Source organism: Scyliorhinus torazame, unplaced genomic scaffold (genome assembly GCF_047496885.1).
Source record: "Scyliorhinus torazame isolate Kashiwa2021f unplaced genomic scaffold, sScyTor2.1 scaffold_51, whole genome shotgun sequence".
Lineage (NCBI taxonomy): Eukaryota > Metazoa > Chordata > Chondrichthyes > Carcharhiniformes > Scyliorhinidae > Scyliorhinus > Scyliorhinus torazame.
Genome location: NW_027307778.1, coordinates 1 through 27010, shown reverse-complemented (window position 1 = coordinate 27010; position 27010 = coordinate 1). Strand labels below are relative to the sequence as shown.

At 53.5% G+C, this 27010-nt stretch overlaps 1 long non-coding RNA gene across 2 annotated transcripts in view; it reads right to left on the bottom strand.

Annotated features, from left to right (window-relative positions):
• The window catches only part of LOC140405555 (uncharacterized), a 120642-nt gene extending 98511 nt beyond the window's left edge, over positions 1-22131 (bottom strand). Inside the window, exon 1 of one of the 2 annotated variants that reach the window (XR_011938650.1) lies at positions 21872-22131. This is a non-coding gene — a long non-coding RNA (uncharacterized lncRNA). Of the gene's footprint in view, positions 1-20949; positions 21800-21871 lie in introns of those variants that run through there. The other variant, XR_011938651.1, reaches the window with a different exon arrangement.
• Positions 22132-27010: the final 4879 nt, after the last annotated feature.

Below are 27010 nucleotides of genomic sequence, written 5' to 3'. Positions count from 1 at the left end.
GGTATGGAGGGAAAATCTTATGAGGAAAGGCTGATGGACTTGAGGTTGTTTTCGTTGGAGAGAAGAAGGTTAAGAGGAGACTTAATAGAGGCATACAAAATGATCAGGGGGTTGGATAGGGTGGACAGTGAGAGCCTTCTCCCGCGGATGGATATGGCTGGCACGAGGGGACATAACTTTAAACTGAGGGGTAATAGATATAGGACAGAGGTCAGAGGTAGGTTCTTTACGCAAAGAGTAGTGAGGCCGTGGAATGCCCTACCTGCTACAGTGGTGAACTCGCCAACATTGAGGGCATTTAAAAGTTTATTGGATAAACATATGGATGATAATGGCATAGTGTAGGTTGGATGGCTTTTGTTTCGGTGCAACATCGTGGGCCGAAGGGCCTGTACTGCGCTGTATTGTTCTATGTTCTATGTTCTATGAAACAGTCACTGTGTGGTTATAGTCACTCTGGGGAAACAGCCACTTTGTGGTAATAGTCACTCTGGGGAAACAGGCACTGTGTGGTAATGGTCACTCTGGGGAAACAGTCACTATGTGGTAATGGTCACTCTGGGGAAACAGTTACTGTATGGTAATGGTCACTCAGGTAAAATGGTTACTCTGGGAAGCAGTCACTGTGTGGTAATAGTTACTTTGGGTAATTCGTCACTCTGTGGTAATGGTCACTTGGGGAAATGGTCACTGTGTGGTAATGGTCACTCTGGGGAAACAGTTACTGTATGGTAATGGTCACTCTGGGAAAATGCTCACTCTGGGAAGCAGTCACTGTGTGTTAATGGTCACTCTGGGGAAACTGTCACCGTGTGGTAATGGTCACTTTGGGGAAACTACCACTGTGTTGTAATGGTCACTCTGGGGAAACAGTCACTTTGTGGTAATGGTCACTCTGGGGAAATGGTCATTCTGGGAAGTAGTCACTGTGTGTTAATGGCCACTCTGGGGAAACAGCCACTGTGTAGTAATGGCCACTCTGGTGAAAGAACCACTGTGTGCAATGGTCACTCTGGGAAAATGTTCACTCTGGGAAGCAGTCACTGCGTGGTAATGGTCACTCTAGGGAAACAGTCACTGTGTTGTAATGGTACTCTGGGGAAACAGCCACTGTGTGGTAATGGTCTCTCTGGGGAAACAGCCACTGTGTGGAAATGGTCACTCTGGGGAAACAGCCACTGTGTGGTAATGGTCACTCTGGGAAAACAGTCACCGTGTGGTAATGGTCACTCTGGGGGAACAGCCACTGTGTGGTAATGGTCACACTGGGGAAATGGTCATTCTGGGAAGCAGTCACTGTGTGGTAATGGTTACTTTGGGGAAATCGTCACTGTGTGGTAATGGTCACTTGGGGAAATCGTCACTGTGTGGTAATTGTCACTCTTGGGAAATAATCACTGTGTGGGCACCGTCACTCTTGGGAAACAGCCACTGTGTTGTAATGGTCAATCTGAGGAAATGGTCACTGTGTGGTAATGGTCACTCTAGGGTAATGGTCACTCTGGGGAAATGGTCACTGTGTGGTAATGGTCACTGTGTGGTAATGGTCACTCTGGGGAAATGGACACTGTGTGGTAATGGTCACTCTGGGGAACAGCCACTGTGTGGTAATTTTCACTCTGGGGAAACAGCCACTGTGTGTTAATGGTCACTCTGGGGAAACAGCCACTGTGTGGTAATGGTCACTCTGGGGAAACAACCACTGTGTGTAATGATCACTCTGGGGAAACAGCCACTGTGTTGTAATGGTCACTCTGGGGTAATGGTCACTCTGGGAAGCAGTCACTGCGTGGTAATGGTCACACTAGGGAAACAGTCACTGTGTGGTAATGGTACTCTGGGGAAATGGTCACCCTCGGAAGCAGTCACTCTGTGGTAATGGTCACTTGGGGAAATGGTCACTGTGTGGTAATGGTCACTCGGGGGTAACGGTCACTGTATGGTAATGGTCACTCTGGGGAACAGCCACTGTGTGTTAATGGTCACTCTGGGGAAACAGCCACTGTGTGGTAATGGTCACTCTGGGGAAACAACCACTGTGTGGTAATAGTCACTCTGGGGAAACAGCCACTTTGTGGTAATAGTCACTCTGGGGAAACAGGCACTGTGTGGTAATGGTCACTCTGGGGAAACAATCACTATGTGGTAATGGTCACTCTGGGGAAACAGTTACTGTATGGTAATGGTCACTCAGGTAAAATGGTCACTCTGGGAAGCAGTCACTGTGTGGTAATAGTTACTTTGGGTAATTCGTCACTCTATGGTAATGGTCACTCGGGGGAAATGGTCACTGTGTGGGCACAGTCACTCTTGGGAAATACCCGCAGTGTGGTAATGGTCACTCTGGGGAAATGGTCACCCTGGGAAGCAGTCACTCTGTGGTAAGAGACACTTGGGGAAATGGTCACTGTGTGGTAATGGTCACTCTGGGGAAATGGCCACTCTATGGTAATGGTCACTCTGGGGAACAGCCACTGTGTAATAATGGTCACTCTGGAGAAATGGTCACTCTGGCAAGCAGTCACTGTGTGGTAATGGTCACTCTGGGGAAACATCCACTGTGTGTTAATGGTCACTCTGGGGAAACAGCCACTGTGTAGTAATGGCCACTCTGGGGAAAGAACCACTGTGTGTAATGGTCACTCTGGGAAAATGTTCACTCTGGGAAGCAGTCACTGCGTGGTAATTGTCACTCTAGGGAAACAGTCACTGTGTTGTAATGGTACTCTGGGGAAACAGCCACTGTGAGTTAATGGTCACTCTGGGGAAACAGCCACTGTGTGGAAATGCTCACTCTGGGGAAACAGCCACTGTGTGGTAATGGTCACTCTGGGGAAACAGTCACCATGTGGTAATGGTCACTCTGGGGGAACAGCCACTGTGTGGTAATGGTCACACTGGGGAAATGGTCATTCTGGGAAGCAGTCACTGTGTGGTAATGGTTACTTTGGGGAAATGGTCATTGTGTGGTAATGGTCACTCTGTGGAAAGTCAGTGTGGTAATGGTCACTCTGGGGAAAGTCACTGTGTGGTCATGGTCATTCTGGGCAAACAGCCACTGTGTTGTAATGGTCACTCTGGGGAAATGGTCACTGTGTGGTAATGGTCACTCTGGGGGTAATGGTCACTCTGGGGAAATGGTCACTGTGTGGTAATGGTCACTCTGGGAAAATGTTCACTCTGGGAAGCAGTCACTGTGTGTTAATGGTCACTCTGGGGAAATGGTCACTGTGTGGTAATGGTACTCTGGGGAAACAGCCACTGTGTGGTAATGGTCAGTCTGGGGAAACAGCCACTGTGTGGTAATGGTCACTCTGGGGAAACAGCCACTGTGTGGTAATGGTCACTCTGGGGAAACAGTCATTGTGTGGCAATGGTCACTGTGTGGTAATGGTCACTCTGGGAAAACGGTCATTGTGTGGTAATGGTCACTCTGGGGAAAGTCACTGTGTGGTAATGGTCACTCTGGGGAAAGTCACTGTGTGGTCATGGTGACTCTGGGGAAACAGCCACTGTGTTGTAATGGTCACTCTGGGGAAATGGTCAGTGTGGTAATGGTCACTCTGGGGTAATGGTCACTCTGGGGAAATGGTCACTGTCTGGTAATGGTCACTCTGGGGAAATGGTCACCCTCGGAAGCAGTCACTCTGTGGTAATGGTCACTTGGGGAAATGGTCACTGTGTGGTAATGGTCACTCGAGGGAAACGGTCAGTGTATGGTAATGGTCACTCTGGGGAACAGCCACTGTGTGTTAATGGTCACTCTGGGGAAACAGCCACTGTGTGGTAATGGTCACTCTGGGAAAATGGTTACTGTGTGGTAATGGTCACTCTGGGGCAATGGTCACTGTGTGGTAATGGTCACTCTGGGGAAACAGTCACTGTGTGGTAATGGTCACTCTGGGGAAACAGTCACTGTGTGGTAATGGTCACTCTGGGGAAACAGTCACTGTGTGGTAAAGGTCACTCTGGTGAAACAGTCACTGTGTGGTAATGGTCACTCTGGGAAAATGGTTACTGTGTGGTAATGGTCACTCTGGGGCAATGGTCACTGTGTGGTAATGGTCACTCTGGGAAAATGCTCACTGTGTGGTAATGGTCACTCTGGGGAAACAGTCACTGTGTGGTAATGGTCACCCTGGGGAAATGGTTACGGTGTAGTACTGGCCACAATGGGGAAACAGTCACTGTGTGGTAATGGTCCCTCTGGGGAAGCAGTCACTGTGTGTTAATGGTCATTTTGTGGAAAAAGCCACTGTGTGGTAGTGGTCACTCTGGGGAAACAGTCACTGTGTGTTAATGGTCACTCTGGTGAAATTGTCACTCTGTGGTAATGGTCACTTGGGGGAAATGGTCACTGTGTGGGCACAGTCACTCTTGGGAAATACCCGCAGTGTGGTAATGGTCACTCTGGGGAAATGGTCACCCTGGGAAGCAGTCACTCTGTGGTAAGAGACACTTGGGGAAATGGTCACTGAGTGGTAATGGTAACTCTGGGGAAATGGCCACTGTATGGTAATGGTCACTCTGGGGAACAGCCACTGTGTAATAATGGTCACTCTGGAGAAATGGTCACTCTGGCAAGCAGTCACTGTGTGGTAATGGTCACTCTGGGGAAACATCCACTGTGTGTTAATGGTCACTCTGGGGAAACAGCCACTGTGTAGTAATGGCCACTCTGGGGAAAGAACCACTGTGTGTAATGGTCACTCTGGGAAAATGTTCACTCTGGGAAGCAGTCACTGCGTGGTAATGGTCACTCTAGGGAAACAGTCACTGTGTTGTAATGGTACTCTGGGGAAACAGCCACTGTGAGTTAATGGTCACTCTGGGGAAACAGCCACTGTTGGAAATGGTCACTCTGGGGAAACAGCCACTGTGTGGTAATGGTCACTCTGGGGAAACAGTCACCATGTGGTAATGGTCACTCTGGGGGAACAGCCACTGTGTGGAAATGGTCACACTGGGGAAATGGTCATTCTGGGAAGCAGTCACTGTGTGGTAATGGTTACTTTGGGGAAATGGTCACTGTGTGGTAATGGTCACTCTGGGGTAATGGTCACTCTGGGGAAATGGTCACTGTGTGGTAATGGTCACTCTGGGGAAATGGACACTGTGTGGTAACGGTCACTCTGGGGAAATGGTCACTGTATGGTAATGGTCACTCTGGGGAACAGCCACTGTGTGGTAATGGTCACTCTGGGGAACCAGCCACTGTGTGTTAATGGTCACTCTGGGGAAACAGCCACTGTGTGGTAATAGTCACTCTGTGGAAACAACCACTGTGTGTAATGATCACTCTGGTGAAACAGCCACTGTGTTGTAATGGTCACTCCAGGGTAATGGTCACTCTGTGAAGCAGTCACTGCGTGGTAATGGTACTCTGCGGAAACAGCCACTGTGTGGTAATGGTTAGTCTGGGGAAACAGCCACTGTGTGATAATGGTCACTCTGCAGAAACAGCCACTGTGCGGTAATGGTCACTCTGGGTAAACAGTCACTGTGTGGCAATAGTCACTGTTTGGTAATGGTCACTCTGGGAAATGGTCATTGTGTGGTAATGGTCACTCTGTGGAAAGTCTCTGTGTGGTAATGGTCACTCTGGGGAAAGTCACTGTGTGGTCATGGTCATTCTGGGCAAACAGCCACTGTGTTGTAATGGTCACTCTGGGGAAATGGTCACTGTGTGGTAATGGTCACACTGGGGTAATGGTCACTCTGGGGAAATGGTCACTGTGTGGTAATGGTCACTCTGGGAAAATGTTCACTCTGGGAAGCAGTCACTGTGTGTTAATGGTCACTCTGGGGAAATGGTCACTGTGTGGTAATGGTACTCTGGGGAAACAGCCACTGTGTGGTAATGGTCAGTCTGGGGAAACAGCCACTGTGTGGTAATGGTCACTCTGGGGAAACAGCCACTGTGTGGTAATGGTCACTCTGGGGAAACAGTCATTGTGTGGCAATGGTCACTGTGTGGTAATGGTCACTCTGGGAAAACGGTCATTGTGTGGTAATGGTCACTCTGGGGAAAGTCACTGTGTGGTATTGGTCACTCTGGGGAAAGTCACTGTGTGGTCATGGTGACTCTGGGGAAACAGCCACTGTGTGGTAATGGTCACTCTGGGGAAACAGTCATTGTGTGGCAATGGTCACTGTGTGGTAATGGTCACTCTGGGGAAATGGTCACTGTGTGGTAATGGTCACTCTGGGGTAATGGTCACTCTGGGGAAATAATCACCGTGTGGGCACAGTCACTCTTGGGAAACAGCCGCAGTGTGGTAATGGTCAATTGGGGAAATGGTCACTGTATGGTAATGGTCACTCTGGGGAACAGCCACTGTGTGTTAATGGTCACTCTGTGGAAACAGCCACTGTGTGGTAATGGTCTCTCTGGAGAATTGGTCACTCTGGCAAGCAGTCACTGTGCTGTAATGGTCACTCTGGGGAAACAGCCACTGTGTGTTAATGGTCACTCTGGGGAAACAGCCACTGTGTGGTCATGGTCACTCTGGGGAAACAATCACTGTGTGCAATGGTCACTCTGGGAAAATGTTCACTCTGTGAAGCAGTCACTGTGTGTTAATGGTCACTCTGGGGAAACTGTCACCGTGAGGTAATGGTCACTCTGGGGAAACAACCACTGTATGGTAATAGTCACTCTGGTGAAACAGCCACTGTGTGGTAATGGTCACTCTGGGGAAACAGTTACTGTATGGTAATGGTCACTCTGGGAAAATGTTCACTCTGGGAAGCAGTCACTGTGTGTTAATGGTCACTCTGGGGAATCGAAACTGTGTGGTAATGGTCACTTGGGGAAATGGTCACTGTGTGGTAATGGTCACTCTGGGGAAATAATCACCGTGTGGGCACAGTCACTCTTGGGTAATAGCCGCAGTGTGGTAATGGTCACTTGGGGAAATGGTCACTGTATGGTAATGGTCACTCTGGGGAGCAGCCACTGTGTGTTAATGGTCACTCTGTGGAAACAGCCACTGTGTTGTAATGGTCACTCTGGAGAAATGGTCACTCTGGCAAGCAGTCACTGTGTGTTAATGGTCACTCTGGGGAAACTGTCACCGTGTGGTAATGGTCACTCTGGGGAAACAGCCGCTGTGTGGTAATAGTCACTCTGGGGAAACAGCCACTGTGTTGTAATAGTCACTCTGGTGAAACAGCCACTGTGTGGTAATGGTCACTCTGGGGAAACAGTTACTGTATGGTAATGGTCACTCTGGGAAAATGTTCACTCTGGGAAGCAGTCACTGTGTGTTAATGGTCACTCTGGGGAATCGAAACTGTGTGGTAATGGTCACTTGGGGAAATGGTCACTGTGTGGTAATGGTTACTCTGGGGAACAGCCACTGTGTGTTAATGGTCACTCTGTGGAAACAGCCACTGTGTTGTAATGGTCACTCTGGAGAAATGGTCTCTCTGGTGATGGGAAATGTTCAGAATGGAGTACAGTCACAAGTGGAGTACCACAAGGATCTGTTCTGGGGCCGTTGCTGTTTGTCATTTTTATTAATGACCGAGAGGAAGGTGCAGAAGGGTGGGTGAGTAAATTTGCAGATGATACTAAAGTCGGTGGTGTTGTCGATAGTGTGGAAGGATGTAGCAGATTACAGAGGGATATAGATAAGCTGCAGAGCTGGGCCGAGAGGTGGCAAATGGAGTTTAATGTAGAGAAGTGTGAGGTGATTCACTTTGGAAGGAATAACAGGAATGCGGAATATTTGGCTAATGGTAAAGTTCTTGAAAGTGTGGATGAGCAGAGGGATCTAGGTGTCCATGTACATAGATCCCTGAAAGTTGCCACCCAGGTTGATAGGGTTGTGAAGAAGGCCTATGGAGTGTTGGCCTTTATTGGTAGAGGGATTGAGTTCCGGAGTCGGGAGGTCATGTTGCAGCTGTACAGAACTCTGGTACGGCCGCATTTGGAGTATTGCGTACAGTTCTGGTCACCGCATTATAGGAAGGACGTGGAGGCTTTGGAGCGGGTGCAGAGGAGATTTACCAGGATGTTGCCTGGTATGGAGGGAAAATCTTATGAGGAAAGGCTGATGGACTTGAGGTTGTTTTCGTTGGAGAGAAGAAGGTTAAGAGGAGACTTAATAGAGGCATACAAAATGATCAGGGGGTTGGATAGGGTGGACAGTGAGAGCCTTCTCCCGCGGATGGATATGGCTGGCACGAGGGGACATAACTTTAAACTGAGGGGTAATAGATATAGGACAGAGGTCAGAGGTAGGTTCTTTACGCAAAGAGTAGTGAGGCCGTGGAATGCCCTACCTGCTACAGTGGTGAACTCGCCAACATTGAGGGCATTTAAAAGTTTATTGGATAAACATATGGATGATAATGGCATAGTGTAGGTTGGATGGCTTTTGTTTCGGTGCAACATCGTGGGCCGAAGGGCCTGTACTGCGCTGTATTGTTCTATGTTCTATGTTCTATGAAACAGTCACTGTGTGGTTATAGTCACTCTGGGGAAACAGCCACTTTGTGGTAATAGTCACTCTGGGGAAACAGGCACTGTGTGGTAATGGTCACTCTGGGGAAACAGTCACTATGTGGTAATGGTCACTCTGGGGAAACAGTTACTGTATGGTAATGGTCACTCAGGTAAAATGGTTACTCTGGGAAGCAGTCACTGTGTGGTAATAGTTACTTTGGGTAATTCGTCACTCTGTGGTAATGGTCACTTGGGGAAATGGTCACTGTGTGGTAATGGTCACTCTGGGGAAACAGTTACTGTATGGTAATGGTCACTCTGGGAAAATGCTCACTCTGGGAAGCAGTCACTGTGTGTTAATGGTCACTCTGGGGAAACTGTCACCGTGTGGTAATGGTCACTTTGGGGAAACTACCACTGTGTTGTAATGGTCACTCTGGGGAAACAGTCACTTTGTGGTAATGGTCACTCTGGGGAAATGGTCATTCTGGGAAGTAGTCACTGTGTGTTAATGGCCACTCTGGGGAAACAGCCACTGTGTAGTAATGGCCACTCTGGTGAAAGAACCACTGTGTGCAATGGTCACTCTGGGAAAATGTTCACTCTGGGAAGCAGTCACTGCGTGGTAATGGTCACTCTAGGGAAACAGTCACTGTGTTGTAATGGTACTCTGGGGAAACAGCCACTGTGTGGTAATGGTCTCTCTGGGGAAACAGCCACTGTGTGGAAATGGTCACTCTGGGGAAACAGCCACTGTGTGGTAATGGTCACTCTGGGAAAACAGTCACCGTGTGGTAATGGTCACTCTGGGGGAACAGCCACTGTGTGGTAATGGTCACACTGGGGAAATGGTCATTCTGGGAAGCAGTCACTGTGTGGTAATGGTTACTTTGGGGAAATCGTCACTGTGTGGTAATGGTCACTTGGGGAAATCGTCACTGTGTGGTAATTGTCACTCTTGGGAAATAATCACTGTGTGGGCACCGTCACTCTTGGGAAACAGCCACTGTGTTGTAATGGTCAATCTGAGGAAATGGTCACTGTGTGGTAATGGTCACTCTAGGGTAATGGTCACTCTGGGGAAATGGTCACTGTGTGGTAATGGTCACTGTGTGGTAATGGTCACTCTGGGGAAATGGACACTGTGTGGTAATGGTCACTCTGGGGAACAGCCACTGTGTGGTAATTTTCACTCTGGGGAAACAGCCACTGTGTGTTAATGGTCACTCTGGGGAAACAGCCACTGTGTGGTAATGGTCACTCTGGGGAAACAACCACTGTGTGTAATGATCACTCTGGGGAAACAGCCACTGTGTTGTAATGGTCACTCTGGGGTAATGGTCACTCTGGGAAGCAGTCACTGCGTGGTAATGGTCACACTAGGGAAACAGTCACTGTGTGGTAATGGTACTCTGGGGAAATGGTCACCCTCGGAAGCAGTCACTCTGTGGTAATGGTCACTTGGGGAAATGGTCACTGTGTGGTAATGGTCACTCGGGGGTAACGGTCACTGTATGGTAATGGTCACTCTGGGGAACAGCCACTGTGTGTTAATGGTCACTCTGGGGAAACAGCCACTGTGTGGTAATGGTCACTCTGGGGAAACAACCACTGTGTGGTAATAGTCACTCTGGGGAAACAGCCACTTTGTGGTAATAGTCACTCTGGGGAAACAGGCACTGTGTGGTAATGGTCACTCTGGGGAAACAATCACTATGTGGTAATGGTCACTCTGGGGAAACAGTTACTGTATGGTAATGGTCACTCAGGTAAAATGGTCACTCTGGGAAGCAGTCACTGTGTGGTAATAGTTACTTTGGGTAATTCGTCACTCTATGGTAATGGTCACTTGGGGAAATGGTCACTGTGTGGTAATGGTCACTCTGGGGAAACAGTTACTGTATGGTAATGGTCACTCTGGGAAAATGTTCACTCTGGGAAGCAGTCACTGTGTGTTAATGGTCACTCTGGGGAAACTGTCACCGTGTGGTAATGGTCACTTTGGGGAAACTACCACTGTGTTGTAATGGTCACTCTGGGGAAACAGCCACTGTGTGGTAATAGTCACTCTGGGGAAACAGCCACTTTGTGGTAATAGTCACTCTGGGGAAACAGGCACTGTGTGGTAATGGTCACTCTGGGGAAACAGTCACTATGTGGTAATGGTCACTCTGGGGAAACAGTTACTGTATGGTAATGGTCACTCAGGTAAAATGGTCACTCTGGGAAGCAGTCACTGTGTGGTAATAGTTACTTTGGGTAATTCGTCACTCTATGGTAATGGTCACTTGGGGAAATGGTCACTGTGTGGTAATGGTCACTCTGGGGAAACAGTTACTGTATGGTAATGGTCACTCTGGGAAAATGTTCACTCTGGGAAGCAGTCACTGTGTGTTAATGGTCACTCTGGGGAAACTGTCACCGTGTGGTAATGGCCACTCTGGTGAAAGAACCACTGTGTGTAATGGTCACTCTGGGAAAATGTTCACTCTGGGAAGCAGTCACTGCGTGGTAATGGTCACTCTACGGAAACAGTCACTGTGTTGTAATGGTACTCTGGGGAAACAGCCACTGTGTGGTAATGGTCACTCTGGGGAAACAGCCACTGTGTGGAAATGGTCACTCTGGGGAAACAGCCACTGTGTGGTAATGGTCACTCTGGGGAAACAGTCACCGTGTGGTAATGGTCACTCTGGGGAAACAGCCGCTGTGTGGTAATGGTCACACTGGGGAAATGGTCATTCTGGGAAGCAGTCACTGTGTGGTAATGGTTACTTTGGGGAAATCGTCACTGTGTGGTAATGGTCACTTGGGGAAATCGTCACTGTGTGGTAATTGTCACTCTTGGGAAATAATCACTGTGTGGGCACAGTCACTCTTGGGAAACAGCCACTGTGTTGTAATGGTCAATCTGAGGAAATGGTCACTGTGTGGTAATGGTCACTCTGGGGAAATGGTCACTGTGTGGTAATGGTCACTCTGGGGAAATGGACACTGTGTGGTAATGGTCACTCTGGGGAACAGCCACTGTGTGGTAATTTTCACTCTGGGGAAACAGCCACTGTGTGTTAATGGTCACTCTGGGGAAACAGCCACTGTGTGGTCATGGTCACTCTGGGGAAACAACCACTGTGTGTAATGATCACTCTGGGGAAACAGCCACTGTGTTGTAATGGTCACTCTGGGGTAATGGTCACCCTGGGAAGCAGTCACTGCGTGGTAATGGTCACACTAGGGAAACAGTCACTGTGTGGTAATGGTACTCTGGGGAAACAGCCACTGCGTGGTAATGGTCACTCTGGGGAAACAGCCACTGTGTGGTAATGGTCACTCTGGGGAAACAGTTACTGTATGGTAATGGTCACTCTGGGGAAACAGCCACTGATTGGTAATAGTCACTCTGGGGAAACAGCCACTGTGTGGTAATGGTCACTCTGGGGAAACAGTTACTGTATGGTAATGGTCGCTCTGGGAAAATGTTCACTCTGGGAAGCTGTCACTGTGTTGTAATGGTCACTCTGGGGAAACAGTCACTGTGTGGTAATGGTCACTGTGGGGTAATGGTCACTCTGGGGAAACGGTCAGTGTGGTAATGTTCACTCTGGGGAAACAGCCACTGTGTGGTAATGGTCACTCTGGGGAAACAGTCACTGTGTGGTCATGGTCACTATGTTATTCATCTGTTGTTTTGTATATAGTTAACCCACAGATAATGTTAATAAATTGTTTTTTGCTTTAGCTACAAGTGATCTTGTAATATAAATCAGGCCATTCGACAAGAACATTACATGGTACCATGGCTGTACGGTATTAAACACTGAGAAAGTACTGCCATGAAATCCACAGAGATTTGAAGATTTTGCAGACTGCCAGAATTAACTACATGGAGTCGTTGACGCCACCAGTGAGTCTCAGATTTCATGGTAATGTGGACAGCAACTGACGTGTGTTTAAACTTTAATCTGTTTCTTACTGCAGTAACTTTAGGAGATCAATCAGATTCATGCAAGGTAGCGATGCTCCGAACAGTGGCAGGGCCTAAAGCAATTGTTGTATTTAATGCGTTCAAATTGGTAAACAATGAAGATAGCAAAACATTTTAACAAAGTAATTTGAAGATTTGATGCACATAGCACCCCCAGAAAGAATTAATTTTATGAACGCTATGAGCTTAGAGCACGTTTACAGAAGACAGGGTAGTCCATAGATCATTTCATCATTGATTTAAACTTAAAAGCTAAACCCTGTAATTTTTCTGCGGTGGAATCTTACAGGATTCGGGACCAGATTGTGTTTGATGTGAATTAAAATAAGCTGAGGGAACCGTTGCTAAGGGAATTGGAGCTGTCTTTGGAATAAACAGTTATGATTTGTCAGGCTCATGAGCTGGCAGAACAGCATTCTAAAATGTTTCTCAGTAATGGGGGCGTCTTCTTGGAGGAAAGCTGCCACCTGCAAAGGACCATGGGAATTGTGGTCAACTTGGACACAGACTCTGTGTATTGTGCAAAGAAGCCAGACCTGACCAAAACCTGCACCCATTAAAAGTCAATCACCATTTCCCCCAGGACAATAGAACTCAAATCGAGGAACTGCAACAGTAGCAGACTAACCGGCCAAGTTCAAGGACCCACGATCGCTACCTGAAGGACGAGCCCAGCCGAGACGAACCTGACGACTTCCAACCAACCCACGTGGACACAGATAAAGGCCTTATCTCCCGCACAGAACCGGTCACCCCAAAGTTAAGTAAAAGTCATCTTAGTTATTAGGTCGAGTTTAGTGCATAGCCGCGTGAATCATTGCATATAGAAATAAGTCGTGTTTGTTAATAAACTGTCTTTGAACTAATATACTGGTTGTGTGGGCATTTGGTCAATATAAGAAACAGCTTGTGGTTCACATAGAAATAAAGAATTCAACACTACGTGGTACAATTTAAGTTTGTTATGGACAAACAAATAGACAAGTTTTTTTAAAAAGGCTTTGGATTGGGGGAGAGCGGATTTTAGTAAAATAAGACAGAATCTGGCCATGGTAGGCTGGAAAGAGTTACTTGTGAGGAAATCTACAGAAGAGCAGTCGTGGGGGGGGGGCATTCAAAAAAATAAATGGGGACGGTATAAGCCCAACATATTTCCACTAGGATAATAGGAAGGAGTAACAAGCCCAGAGAATCATGGATGACTAGAAACATTTACAATGAGAAGGAAAAGAGAGGCTTCTAGCAAGTACAAGCAGAGCAAATCAACGGAGGCAATAGTGGAGTAAAGTAGTGCAGGATGGAGTTTATGAAAGCAATTAGCAGAGCAAAGAGGGGATATGAGAAAGCTCTGGCTGGTAAAAGTAGGGAAAATCCCAAGTTATTCTATAAGTATATCAATGGGAAGAGGGTAACCAGTGTTGGACCTCCATCTTTATTAATAACCTGATGACTTGAGTACGTTTTGTGTATTGGACAAATGACCACACAACCAGTATATTAGTTCAATTATTGTTTATTAGACATAGGATTGGTTCTATAATTAATAATCTACACGCTACTATGCATTAAATTATACCTAACAGTTTAAATTACCTTTACTTAATTTTCAAGTGACCGGCTCTGTGCAGGTTAGATAAGGCCTTTATCTGGCGGCTGGAAGTTGTCAGGTACGTCTGGGCTGAGGTTCGTCCTTCTGGTAGCGATCCCGGGTCCTTGAACTTGGCTGGTCGATATGCTGCAGTTGGTGGGGCAGAGGCCGGTCCCAAAAGAGAGCGAGCGCTGGTCACGCAGTTCCTTTTATCCTCTGATCTTTTGCGCTCTTTTGGGTGGTCCAAACTCAGGATCCAATGAATCGATAGGGTTTTGATCACCCTAATCAATTCTGGCCAATTAGGACCGGTACCTTGATAGCTGGGCGGGTCCTGGTTGTTATTGTCCAAGGCATGTATGCACATCCAAATAAGGTGAACAGGCGCCCCCGAGTCTGTTACTATTGTTATGTTTCAATCTGAGTCCCATTGTCCTGGGGAGATCGGTGATTGACCTTTAGCAGGTCAAATTTCTGTCGGTCTGGTTTCCTTTGCACAATACACACGAGCTGTGTATCGTCTGTGTCCCAATCTGACCACAATTCCCATTATCATTTGCGGGCGGCCATTTTAGATGGCCACACCAGGTAAAAAGTATGGCCCATTACGGGGAAATCTGTGGGTGGAGCCAGTAGGGTGTTGAACGGATGCTTCACATCTGTCTTTTCCCAGGAGAATGAGGAGGTAGGTATGGAACTCATGGAGAGATTGTGAGCTTCTTGAGAAAATTGTCATAGAGAGTGATAATGTATTGGAGGTGTTGGCAGGCTCAAAAATGGACAAATCTCCAGGTCCGGATGAATTGTGTCCCAAGTTGCTGTGGGAGGAGATTGCAGGGGCTCTGACCCAAATATTTAATTCCTCTCTGGCCACAGGGGAGGTGCCAGAGGACTGGAAAACAACTAATGTGGTTCCACTATTTAAGAAAGGTTGTAGAGATAAGCTAGGGTACTTATCAGTGAGTCTCACATCAGTGGTTGGGAAACTTGGAGAAAATTCTGAAGGAGAGAATCTATCTCCATTTAGAGGCAAGGTTTGATCAGGAATAGAGGGAGGTCATGCCTAAAACATTTGATTGAATTTTTGAGCACGTAACCAGGTCTGTAGCGGAGGGTTGTGCAGTTGATGAAGTTTACATGAATTTCCGCAAAACCTTTGACAATGTCCCACATGGGAGACTTATAAAGAAGGCAAATGCACATGGGATCCAGGGTAACTTGATAAGGTGAATTCAAAATTGGCTCAGCCAATCTTGGACAAAGGATGATGACCAATGGCTGCCTTAGTGTCTGGAAGCCAGTGTCCAGTGGCATACCACAGGTATCTATACTGGGTCCCCTAATGTTTGGCATTTATATAAATGACATGGATGACTATATGGGGCATAGGATCAGTAAGTTTATAGGTGATACAAAGATTGGCCGGGTGGTTTACAGTGTGGTTGAGTAGTTTGGGTTACAGATAGATATGGATGGGATGGTCAAATGGGCAGTAAAGTGGCAGATGGTATTTAATCCTGAAAAGTGTGAGGTTGATACACTTTGGAAGGAGTAATGTGACAAGGAAGTGTTCAATGACTGGCATGACACTGGGAAGTTCCAAGAGACAAAGTGACCTTGGCATGTTTGTCTGTAGATCTCGGACAGCAGGGCAGGTTAATAGAGTGGTGAAAACACATATGGGATACATGTCTTTATCAATCGAGGCATAGATTACAAAAGCAGGGAGCTCATGTTGGAGTTGTATAGAACTTTGGTGAGGCCACAGCTGGCGTAGTGTGTGCAATTCTGACCACCTCATTATAGGAAGGATGTGATTGCACTGGACGGGGTGCTGAGGTGATTCACCAGGATGCTGCCTGACATGGAACACTTAAGTTAGGAAGAGAGGATGGGGACGGCATGGTAGTACAGTGCTTAGCACTGCTGCCTCATGATGCTGAGGAGTCGGGTTAGATCACGGCTCCGGGTCACTGTCAGTATGGAGTTTGCAAATTCTACACATGCCTGCATGGGTCTCACCTCCACAACCCAAAGATGTGCAAGGTAGGTGGATTGGCCATGCTAAATTTTCAACAGTGCTACACCACTGCGACAACTGCTACACAAAAATCATGGGTGCCAACAGATCCATCCCCCGACCGCACTTTGGAAAAATCAGACCATAAGACGGTGCTCCTTCTCCCGGCATACAAGCAGAAACTTAAGCAGGAGAATCCAGTTAAGAAGGTCATGCAGTGTTGGTCCAAGGCAATAAAGAGCTCCTCCGTGACTGCTTAGAATGCATAGACTGATCCATATTTAAAAACTCAGCGACCAACCTAAATGAATATGCCACCACCATCACAGACTTCATCAGCAAGCGTGTAGAAGATTACATGCCAAAGAAAGTAGCACAGCAGGCCGCCTCAGACCTGGCCATCAGTAGGGAGTCAATCTCCCGATTAAGCCAGAGAATACAGCAGGATATAGATGTGCTGCAAAATTGGACGGGGAAATGTCAGATGGAATTTAACCCAAACAAATGCGAGGTGATGCATTTTGGTAGATCCAATTCAGGTGGGAGCTATAAAATAAACAGCAGGACCATCAGGAGCAATGACACACAGAGAGATCTGGACATGCAGGTCCTTAAAAGTGGCAGCACTGGTGGAAATGGTGGTAAAGAAAGCATATGGCATGCTTGCCTTCATCGGATGGGGTATCGTGTATAAAAGCTCGCAAATTATGTCAAAGTTAGATAGAACGTTGGTTAGGCGATATTTGGAATACTGTGTCCAATTCTGGTCACCACACTACCAGAAAGATGCGGAGGCTTTGGAGAGAGTACAGAAAAGGCTTACCAGGATGTTGCCTGGTATTGAGGATATTAGCTATGAGGAGAGATTGATTAAATTGGGATTGTTCTCCCTAGAAATACGGAGGCGGAGGGGCGACCTGATAGAAGTTTATAAAATTATGAGAAGTATAAGGGTGAACAGTTGGAGGTTTTTTCCCCAGGGCAGAAATGCCAATTCCAAGGGGGACAAGTTCAAGGTGAGGGGGAGTAGGTTCAGTGGAGATGTGCGGGGGAAGTTTTTTTTACACAGAGGGTGGTGGTGGCCTGGAATGCACTGTCAAGTGAAGTGGTTGAGGCAGATACATTAGCGACCTTTAAGACTTATCTGGATAGATACTTGAATAGACGGGGTATAGGATACAGGCGGTTGGTCTAGATAGGCTACGTGATCGGCGCAGGCTTGGAGGGCCGAATGGCATGTTCCAGTGCTAATAGAATTATTTTTTAAAAATATATTTTTATTCTCTTCCTTTTTGACATTATTCATGCTTACAACAACATGTTTACAATAATTAACAATAATAACAAATACAATGGCAATCCCCGAGCCAACAATCCCCTCATCCCACCCACCCTCAAACAGCTCCCAACATTTTGAATACAAAACACCAATGAAAAAGAATCATCATCAATTCACACATTCCATCCCCCAACCCCCCCATATGTTCGATGCCATCCAATTCATGAAAATGCATGATGAACAAGGCCCATGAGTTGTAGAACCCTTCCACCCTCCCCCTCAACTCCAACTTTACTTTCTCGAGTGTTAAGAACTCCAGCAGGTACCCCCGCCACGCAGAGTCACAGGGCCAAGACGCCGACCTCCACCCCAACAAAATCCACCTTCGGGCAATCAGCGAGGCAAGGGCTAAGACATCAGCCTCCAACCGCGGCCGATCCGACACCCCGAATATGGCTTCTAGGGAACCTGATTCGAGTCTCACGTGCACCACCTTTGAGATTACTCTAAAGACCTCCCTCCAATACCCTCCAGTTTTGGGTAGGACCAAAACATATAAACGTGATTTTCGGGTACTCCCCCTCCCCACAGCGTTCACAAACATCCTCCAGCCCTCAAAAAGTCGGCTAAACTTCGTCCTTGTGAGGTAAGCCTGACAAACCACCTTCAACTGTATCAGCCCCAACCTCGCGCATGAGGTTGATGCATTCACCCTCCTTAGCACCTCACACCACAACCTCTCCTCCATGCCCTCCTCCAACTTCCTCAGTGATACCTTATCGTCTCCCAGAATAACCCCATAAATCGTCAACACTCCAATCCTCCTGCCATCAGTATCAACAGTGTGGGGGCCGGTGCAAATGGAAAGCTCTGTACCTCATTCCTGGCACAATTTCATACCTGCATATACCTAAACATCTCCCCTCGAATTGGCATTTCCCTTGGCCCCGCCCACATCTTAAAGTGCTGGCGCAGCTGCCTCCAGATCTTGAGGGTCGCCACTCCAACGGTCTCCCTGAGTATTTCCCTGGGGTCATCGGGAGCGGTGCTGTTGCTAACGCTCTCAACCCCGACCCCTTGCATAGGCTCTCCTCCATTCTAACCCACTGGAAGTCCCCCCCCCCCCCCTTTAACCCAGCCCCGCACCTTCTCAGCATTTGTCGCCCAGGAATAATACGATAAATTTGGGAGACCCAACCCAGACTGCCGTCCTCTCTGCAAAAAGATCATCTTTTCTGCTTCCCTAAAAAAGTCTTTGATAAAACTGAAAAATGAACAAAAACAGCGGCAATATATTCATCTTAACTGCCTGCATCCAACCTGCCAGCGATAGAGGAAGACAATCCCATCTTGCCAAATCCGCTTTCACCCTCCGCACCAAACTGGTGATGTTATATCTACGGAGCTTCCCCCAATCTTGTGCCACCTGCACCCCCAGGTATCTAAAGTGGGTTACCACCCTACGGAATGGCAGCCTCTCCCACCCCCAACTGGGACACCGCAAAATATTCACCTTTGTCCAAATTTAGTTTATATCCCGAGAAAGACCCAAACACTCGAAGCAGCTCCAATATACCACCCATCGACGTACTTGGATCCGACACATACAATAGCAAGTCATTTGCGTACAAAGATACCCTCCCGCCACACTATCCCCCTTCACACCCCCGAAACTCTCAACGCGATGGCCAAAGGCTCGATCGCAAGTGCAAACAATAAGGGGGACATAGGACACCCCTGCCTGGCCCCTCGATGTACAGCAAAATACTCAGAATTCACATTATTCGTGCAGACACTCGCCATCGGCTCCCTGTAAAGTAATTGTACCCAATCCACAAATCGCAGCCCAATCCCAAACCGCCATCAAATACCTCTACTCTATCCGGTCAAACGCCTTCCCGCCATCCAGCGCCACTCCTACCTCTGTCTCCCTCCCCTCCGTCGGTGCCATAACTACATTCAGAATCCTCCGAATGTTTGAAAAAAGCTGTCTCCCTCTTGCAAACCCCGTCTAATCTACCAGTATCACCGCGGGGGGCACTCCTCCAACCTATTCGCCAACACATTTGCATCTACATTCAAGAGTGATATGGGCCTATACGAGCCACATTCCGTCAGATCCTTATCCTTCTTGAGCAACAAGGAGATCGATGCCTGCCTCCAAGTCCCTATCGCCTCCTCAAACATCTCCACCATCAGCGGCGCCAGCTTATCCCCAAATTCTTTATAGTACTGCACCGGAAACTTACCCGACCCTGCTACCTTCCCCGGCTGCATCTTCCCAATCACATCTTTTATCTCCTGCCCCCCTATCACCCCCTCCAATGTGGTCCTATCCTCCTCCCCCAACCTCGGATATTCCCAACCATCCAGGAATTCCTGCATTCCCCGATCTTCCCCCGGTGGTTCCAACCTATACAAGCTCTCATAAACTGTTAAATCTCATCATGAGCCACCACCAACTTTCCCTGTCCCATCCCAAACCTGAACAATTTCCCTCCCCGCTGCATCCCTCCGAAGGTGCCTCCCAGCATGCCTTCTCTCCATACTCTCCCCTTGCCCGCCTCAATTTGCGCACCACCTTCCTTGTGGCGAGCCGGTCAAAACTCATCGGCAACTGCTTCCTCTTTTCCAACAGTGTTGGATCCACATCCTCTGCATATCTTCGGTCCATAAGACCATGAAAAGCAGAATTAGGCCACTCGGCCACCAGGGCTATCGAGTCTGTTCGGCCAGTCAACCATGGCTGATATTTTCTCAGCCCCATTCTCCTGCCTTCTCCCATAACCCCTGATCCCCTTCTATTCTCCTGCCTTCTCCCCATAACCCCTGATCCCCTTCTACTTCCAACATCTCATCTATTAACCTTTGCCGCTCAACCCTCTCCTCGTTATCCACTTTTGCCTTAAATGATATCACCTCCCCCCTCACCACTGCCTTCAAAGCTTCCCATACTACGAGATCTCACACGTACAATTAAACCGCACATATTCCTCAATCACTTTTCCAATCTTATTACAAAAGCCTCGGTCTCCCAACAGCCCCACATCCAATCTCCACCCCCGCCTCTGGAATATTCCCTTCCCCAACACCATATCAACCCAATGTGGTGCATGGTCCGATATCTCAATTGCCGAATATTCTGACACCTTGATCCTAGCCAACAGTGACTTCCCCACAAAAAAATCTATCCGCAAATAGGCCTTATGAACTGAAGAGAAGAAAAAATACTCCCACTCCCCCGGGTGCAAGAACCTCGAAGGGTCCACACCTCCCATTTCCACTATTAGCCCAGTCAACACCTTCGCTCCCCCTATCTGGGTAAGTGATCGCGGTCGTGAACTGTCCAATTTTGGCTCCTGCACCATGTCCCAGTCTCCACCCACTGTCAATTAATGTAAATCCAAGTCGGGGATGGCACCACACACCTGCATCCATACCAGTTGGGACCATACATGCTTACCAACGCCACCAACACCCTCCAATGCCCTTGCCACTATTACATACCTCCCTGATCTGCCACAACTTTCTCCATTTGGAACCTCTCTTTTATTCACGAGGAACGCCCCTACTATCAAAACCCGAGTGTAAACACCTGGCTAACCCAGCCCTTTTTAAGCCTCACCTGATCCTTCACCCTCAGGTGAGTCCCAGAGGAGCTCAGGCCTTTCACCTGGAGCAGGACCAGCCTCCTCTATTTGGGAGTCCATCAGTGCTTGTCTGAGGAATCATGGCCGGCTAACTGGCAAGAGCTGGAGACCAAGGTCACCACTCGCTTGAGACGCTGGACAGGACTGCTCCGAGTGCTGTCTTACAGGGGTCCAGTTCTCATCATAAACTAGCTGATAGCCTCCATGTTGTGGTAACGGCTGGTCACTTTGACCCCTCCCCATTACTTTGTCACAAAGCTCCAGAGAATGCTTGTAGAGTTCTTCTGGGACAAGAGACTGCACTGGGTCACTGCGGAGGTTCTGAGTCTCCCGCTTATGGAGGGCGGCCAGGTGCTGGTGTGCCTTCTCACCCAGGTGGCGTCTCATATCTAATGTTTTCAAGTTTTCGTTGATCTTTGTTATGTTTGGGCAGGAGCGGCCCTTTTTGGCTTTGTCCCCAAGTTTGTTTCCTTTCTTCTATTTTGTTGGTGGACCTCAAAAGAGTGGCCAATCCACCTGACCTGTATATATTTGGATTGTGGAAGGAATCCGGAGGAAAGCAATGCAGACATGGGAAGAACGTACAACCTCCAGTCACCTGGGTCCCTGACACTTTGAGGCAATAGTGGTAACCACTGTGCCAATATGCCGCTCATGAAAAACCTCAGCTGGTATGGGAACTGAACCCACTGTTGCCCTCGCCAACTGAATTAAACCTGCCCAAATTTAATGAGAATTCTGACAGTCCCGGTGATTTTTAAACCAACTCGAACTGTTTGTTCACGCTGGCCTCCTGGCCCAACCTTGCTGCCATTCCCTTTTGCCGGGATTGGTTGCCATGGTGATACCATTCTCTCCAACTCCAGCTGGACAATCATCCAAGCTCAATGTTAGCACCTTCTCTCTCCTGCGGTACGCTCTGGATTTGTTACCATCGCAATCTCCCTGTTTGAGTCGCATCCGGATTTCAGCCTGTTTGAAGGGGTGACCCACAATTCCAAAGAAATGGTCCTAACCCGGAAGTGACCCTTGCGGGGTCTGACCCGGATGTTGGGGTCAGGATGAGCTGCGTTTCGGGGGCTTGGCCGCAGGAGCAGGATTTTGTGCTGAGTTTCCAGCGCTCATTCTTCACCATGAGGCGGATGGACTGCCTGCCGCTGGCGGTGAGAGAGGGGGGGGGGGAGGGGAGGGGGGGGGGGGAGGGGAGGGAGGGAGGGGGGGGGGGGAGGGGAGGGGAGGAGTGAGAGAGGGGAGGGGAGGGGAGGAGTGAGAGAGGGGAGGGGAGGGGAGGAGTGAGGAGAGGGGAGGGGAGGGGAGGAGTGAGAGAGGGAGGGGAGGGGAGGAGTGAGAGAGGGGAGGGGAGGGGAGGAGTGAGAGAGGGGAGGGGGGGAGGAGTGAGAGAGGGGAGGGGGGGGAGGATGAGAGAGGGGGAGGGGGGGGAGGAGTGAGAGAGGGGAGGGGGGGAGGAGTGAGAGAGGGGAGGGGGGGGAGGAGTGAGAGAGGGGAGGGGGGGAGGAGTGAGAGAGGGGAGGGGGGGAGGAGTGAGAGAGGGGAGGGGGGGGGAGGAGTGAGAGAGGGGAGGGGGGGGAGGAGTGAGAGAGGGGAGGGGGGGAGGAGTGAGAGAGGGGAGGGGGGGGGGAGGAGTGAGAGAGGGGAGGGGGGGGGAGGAGTGAGAGAGGGGAGGGGGGGGGGAGGGGAGGGGGGGGGGAGGGGAGGAGTGAGAGAGGGGAGGGGGGGGAGGGGAGGAGTGAGAGAGGGACGGGGGGAGGAGTGAGAGAGGGGAGGGGGGGGGGAGTGAGAGAGGGGAGGGGAGGGGGGGGGGAGTGAGAGAGGGGAGGGGAGGGGGGGGGAGTGAGAGAGGGGAGGGGAGGGGGGGGGGAGTGAGAGAGGGGAGGGGAGGGGGGGGGAGTGAGAGAGGGGAGGGGAGGGGGGGGGGAGTGAGAGAGGGGAGGGGAGGGGGGGGGGAGTGAGAGAGGGGAGGGGAGGGGGGGGGAGTGAGAGAGGGGAGGGGAGGGGGGGGGGAGTGAGAGAGGGGAGGGGAGGGGGGGGGGAGTGAGAGAGGGGAGGGGAGGGGGGGGGAGTGAGGAGGGGGAGGGGAGGGGGGGGGGGAGTGAGAGAGGGGAGGGGAGGGGGGGGGGAGTGAGGGAGGGAGGGGAGGGGAGGGGGGGGGGAGTGAGAGAGGGGAGGGGAGGGGGGGGGGAGTGGGGAGGGGAGGGAGGGGGGAGGGGGGGGAGGGAGGGAGGGGGGGGGGGAGGGAGGGAGGGGGGAGGGGGGGGGAGGGAGGGGAGGGGGGAGGGGGGGGGGGGGAGGGAGGGAGGGGGGGAGGGGGAGGGGGGAGGGGGGGGAGGGAGGGGGGGGGGGGGGGGAGGGAGGGAGGGGGGAGGGGGGGGGGGGAGGGAGGGGGGGGGTGGGGGGGGGGGGGGAGGGAGGGGGGAGGGGGGGGGAGGGAGGGAGGGGGGAGGGGGGGGGAGGGGGGAGGGGGGAGGGGGGGGGGAGGGAGGGAGGGGGGAGGGGGGGGGAGGGGAGGGAGGGGGGGGGGGGGGAGGGTGAGGGGGGGGAGGGGGGGGGGAGGGAGGGGGGGAGGGGGGGGGGGGGGGAGGGGGGGGGGGTGGGGAGGGGGGGAGGGGAGGGGGGGGGGGGGGGAGGGGGGGGGGGGGGGGGGGTGGGAGGGGGGGGGAGGGGGGTGGGGGGGGGGGGTGGGTGGGGGTGGGGTGGGGGGGGGAGGGGGGGGGGGAGTGGGGGGGGGGAGGGGGGAGGGGGGGGGGGGGGAGGGGAGGGGGGGAGGGGAGGGGGGGGGGAGTGGGGAGGGGGAGGGGGGGGGAGTGGGGAGGGGGGGGGGTGTGAGGGTGGGAGGGGGGGGGAGTGGGGGGGGAGGGGGGGGGGAGTGAGGGCGGGGAGGGGGGGGGGAGTGAGGGAGGGGAGGGGGGGGGGAGTGGTGGTGGGGAGGGGGGGGGGAGTGAGGTGGGGGGGAGGTGTGGAGGGGAGGGGGGGGGGGAGTGAGAGAGGGGAGGGGGGGGTGTGAGAGAGGGGAGGGGGGGGGGAGTGAGAGAGGGGAGGGGGGGGGAGTGAGAGAGGGAGGGGGGGGGGAGTGAGAGAGGGGAGGGGGGGGGAGTGAGAGAGGGGGAGTGGGGAGGGGGGGAGGGAGTGAGAGAGGGGAGGGGGGGGGAGTGAGAGAGGGGTGGGGGGGGGGAGTGAGAGAGGGGGTGGGGGGGGGAGTGAGAGAGGGGGGGGGGGGAGTGAGAGAGGGGAGGGGGAAGGGGGGGGGGAGGAAGTGAGAGAGGGGAGGGGGGGGAGTGAGAGAGGGGGGAAGGGGGGGGGAGTGAGGAGGGGAGGGGGGGGGGAGTGAGAGAGGGGGAGGGGGGGGGAGTGAGAGAGGGGAGGGGGGGGGGAGTGAGAGGGGGGGGGGGGAGTGAGAGGGGGAGGGGGGGGGGAGTGAGAGAGGGGGTGGGGGGGGGAGTGAGAGAGGGGAGGGGGAGGGAGTGAGGAGGGGAGGGGGAGGGGGGGGGAGGGGAGTGAGAGGGGGAGGGGGGGGAGTGAGAGAGGGGGGAAGGGGGGGGGGAGTGAGGAGGGGAGGGTGGGGGAGTGAGAGAGGGGGGGGGGGGGAGTGAGAGAGGGGAGGGGGGGGGAGTGAGTGAGGGGGGGGGGGAGTGAGAGAGGGGAGGGGGGGGGGAGGGGGAGGGGAGTGAGGTGGGGGGGGGTGGGAGTGAGAGGGCGGGGAGGGAGTGAGGGGGGGAGGGGAGTGAGAGAGGGGAGGGGGGGGGAGTGAGAGAGGGGGAGGGGGAGGGGGAGAGTGAGAGAGGGGAGGGGGGGGGGGGAGGTGGGGAGGGGGAGAAGGGAGGGGGGGGGGAGTGAGAGAGGGGGAGGGGGGGGGAGTGAGAGAGGGGAGGGGGGGGAGTGAGAGAGGGGGGGGGGGGTGGAGTGAGAGAGGGGTGGGGGGGGGGAGTGAGGAGGGGGTGGGGGGGGGGAGTGGAGAGGGGTGGGGGGGGAGTGAGGGAGAGGGGGGGGGGGGAGTGAGAGAGGGGAGGGGGGGGGGAAGTGGAGAGGGGGGGGAAGGGAGGGGGGGGGAGGGAGAGGGGGGGGAGGGAGAGGGGGGGGGGGAGTGGTGGGGGGGGGGAGTGGGGGGGGGGGGGGAGTGGTGGGGGGGGAGTGGTGGGGGGGGTGGGGGAGGGAGTGGGGGGGGGAAGAGGGGGGTGGGGGTGGGGGGGGGAAGGGGAGGAGTGGGAGTGGGGGAAGAGTGGGGGGGGAGAGTGGGAAGAGTGGGGGGGGGAGTGGGGGTGGGGGGGGGAAGGGGAGGGTGGGGGTGGGGGGGAGGGAGTGGGGAGAGTGGGGGGGGGGAAGAGTCGGAAGAGTGGGGGGGGGGAAAGAGTGGGGGGGGGGGAAGAGAGTGGGGGGGGGGGAAGAGTGGGGGGGGGAAGAGTGGGGGGGGGAGGGGGAAGTGTGGGGGGGGGGAGTGGGAGTGGGTGGGGGGTGGGAGTGGGGGGGGGTGGGGAAGAGTGGGGGGGGGGAAGTGGGGGGGGGAGTGGGAGTGGTGGGGGGTGGGAGTGGGGGGGGGTGAGTGAGAGTGGGGGGGGGGAGAGTAGTGGGGGGGGGGGGAGAGTGGGGGGGGGGAGAGTGGGGGGGGGGAGAGTGGGGGGGGGGGAGGGAGTGGGGGGGGGGGGGGAGAGTGGGGGGGGGGGGGGAGAGAGGTGGGGGGGAGAGAGGGGGGGGGGGGGAGAGGGGGGGGGGGGAGAGTGGGGGGGGGAGAGTGGGGGGGGGGAGAGTGGGGGGGGGGGGGGGGGGAGTGGGGGGGTGGTGGGGGGGGGGTGGGTGGGGGGGGGGGGGCGAAGGGTGGGGGGGGGGGGAGTGGGTGGGGGGGAAGGAGGGGGGGGTGGGAGGGGGGGGGGGAGGGTGGGGGGTGGGGGGGGGGGAGAGTGGGGGGGGGGGTGGGGGGGGGGGTGGGGGGGGAGAGGTGGGGGGGGGGAGGGTGGGTGAGAGTGGGGGGGGGGGGAGTGGGGGGGGGGAGAGTGGGGGGGGGGAGAGTGGGGGGGGGGAGAGTGGGGGGGGGGGGGAGAGTGGGGGGGGGGTAGAGTGGGGGGGGGGAGAGTGGGGGGGGGGGAGTGGGGGGGGGGGGAGAGTGGGGGGGGGGAGTGGGGGGTGGGGGGGGGGGAGAGGAGTGGGGGGGGGGGGAGAGTGGGGGGGTGGGGGGGGGGGGAGAGTGGGGGGGGAGGAGAGTGGGGGGGGGAGAGAGAGTGGGGGGGGGAGAGTGGGGGGGGGGGGAGAGTGGGGGGGGGGGGTGTGGGGTGGGGGGGGGGAGGGTGGGGGGGGGGGAGAGTGGGGTGGGGGGGGGGGGAGGGTGGGGGGGGGGGGAGAGTGGGGTGGGGGGGGGGGGAGAGTGGGGTGGGGGGGGGAGAGTGGGGTGGGGGGGGGGGAGAGTGGGGTGGGGGGGGAGAGGTGGGGGTGGGGGGGGAGAGGTGGGGGGGGGGGGGGGGAGGAGTGGGGTGTGGGGGGGGGGAGAGAGTGGGGGTGGGGGAGGGGAGAGAGTGGGGGTGGGGGGGGGGAGAGGAGTGGGGGGGGGGGGGGGAGAGAGTGGGGGGGGAAGCGAGTGGGGGGGGGAGGGGAAGAGTGGGGGTGGGGGGGGGAAGAGTGGGGTGTGGGGGGGGGACAGAGTGGGGGGGGGGGGAGAGTGTGAGGGGGGGGGGAGAGTGGGGGGGGGGAGGGAGAGTGGGGGGGGAGAGTGGGGGGGGGGAGAGTGGGGGGTGGGGGGGGGGGGACGAGAGAGTGGAGGGGGGGAGAGAGAGTGGGGGGGGGAGAGTGGGGGGGTGGGGGGGAGAGAGAGAGTGGGGGGGGGGGAGAGAGTGAGGGGGGGGGAGAGAGAGAGTGGGGGGGGGAAGAGTGGGGGGGGGGGAGAGTGGGGTGGGGGGAGGGGAAAGAGTGGGGGGGGGAAAGAGTGGGGGGGGGAGGGGACGAGTGGGGGGGGGAAGAGTGGGGGAAGAGTGGGGGGGGGGAGAGTGGGGGGGGGGGGGAGAGTGGGGGGGGGGGAGAGTGGGGGGGGGGGCG